Source organism: Leuciscus leuciscus, assembly GCF_965113295.1.
Source record: "Leuciscus leuciscus genome assembly, chromosome: 3".
NCBI lineage: Eukaryota > Metazoa > Chordata > Actinopteri > Cypriniformes > Leuciscidae > Leuciscus > Leuciscus leuciscus.
In genome coordinates, this window is record NC_138727.1 from 45,197,404 (window position 1) to 45,199,028 (window position 1,625).

General features: G+C 37.0%; 1 long non-coding RNA gene across 2 annotated transcripts; it reads right to left on the bottom strand.

Moving 5' to 3' along the window:
• Positions 1 to 293: 293 nt before the first annotated feature.
• LOC309495574 lies at positions 294 to 1,263 on the bottom strand. 2 transcript variants are annotated; one of them, XR_014204719.1, is made up of 4 exons: positions 1,137 to 1,187; positions 881 to 1,050; positions 408 to 596; positions 294 to 335 (listed from the first exon to the last, which is right to left on the bottom strand). It is a non-coding gene; the product is annotated as an uncharacterized lncRNA (long non-coding RNA). The 2 variants fall into 2 exon arrangements; XR_014204718.1 differs by having other exon boundaries at positions 881 to 1,263.
• Positions 1,264 to 1,625: the final 362 nt, after the last annotated feature.

The following is a 1,625-nucleotide window of genomic DNA, read 5'->3' on the forward strand; positions in this document are numbered from 1 at the left end:
TTAATGTTCACACACTGTTTCCCACCTTTAGCTGGTGCTCCAGCAAGTCAAGTCTGGCCTTTTTTTAGGTTAAGCCTTTTCTCCTCCATTTGAAGCTGTATAAGGTCCATCTCCATGTCACTTTTTCTGATTTGCTTTTGAAGGTGGACCTTATACAGCTCTTTGGCAGGCAACTAGAAAGACAGAATAATTAAACATGACTGATAAAGTCTGTAATACAAACACAGACCAAATATTTAAATGAGGAAGGAGAACTGCAGAACATTTCTTACAATGCTAAGATTCTGTGTAGAGGTAGATGGACCCTCATCTGTATTAAAATCTCCTGCCATATTCTGTAAAATGACAATGACAATTTATTTATTCTCTTATGCAAAAAAGGGGGGAATTCATTCTATGCATCATACCTCTAATGGGCCTCCCCACATTTTCTGTTTCTGTCACAGCAGAAGTGGTCTCTTCATTGTCATCCTACAGTGAAAATAAGGAAGGATGCTTGGTCTAGCAAACAGAAACCTAAAGACAATAATCACTTACAACTGTGACAGAGTGTGGTGTTGCAGGAGGATCCAATAATACAATGTGGCCATCAGCAACTGCAAGATAATTAAACCAATAAGATAATCATGCATATTCAATACTCAATGTATAGTCTTAAACAAATACAACTAATAAAGAAGGACATTAGGAACATCTAAGAGTACTAATAATAAGATTACAGTACATAGCATATGCAGTCAAAGCAGCATGCATACTGCACAAGTGAATCAATGACTGTAAAATGCATTCAAAATGCCTTTTTAAAATGGTGCTTTATTAAAACACTGACAAAAACAGTGAAAACATAAATAAATCATAAGTATTAATATGATACACCTACATTTTACTAAGCCACTTGTCTTGGTAGCTGAGTCTGACGAACTGCCCCTGGAATCCCATCGACCACAGGTCGCCCTTTATTAAGGGACAGCGCCAGCTCCTCAGCTGGGGTGAGGGAAGGTGGAGGTGGACCCCCACCTGTTTTACGGGCCTCAGCCTTCTTTCTATTGGCTACATAGAAAACTAAATTAGGCTACATTAAATACTAAATTACATTGTTGGAGAATGTTTTTGTGTTTCAATTTGACTTAGCTCACACTTCTTCTGGCTCCAGAAGGATTACACCTGATAAAACAAGAGGCCAACATATTACTAGACAATTATGTGCATTACTACTGTAATATTAAGAAATGTATGGAGGCCAACAAGTAAATTCTTGTCTATTTTTACTACATGCCCCAAAAAAATTTTTTGCGTCACAATGAAAGAGGAAAATAGCCCATTTATAATTTTATAAACTCGTGCATTTACTCTGTCCGTTATTTTTTGCCAAGCCAACTCTCTTTCTTTTGCTGATGCAGCAGTATTGCTTTTTATTTTTTTATTTTTTTTTATAATGGGCTTATAGTCTTCATAAGCAAGCATTAAAACCTCCAACTCAGTTTCACCTAAGTAGCATATGTAGCTCGCTTTTTTTCTCCCTTTGAACATTGAACATTGAAAATGTCTTTATGTACTCACCGTGCGCGCGCATTAACTCTGGGTAACCAGTAGGAGGTTGATTAAACTAACTCTTCTCAGGTGTT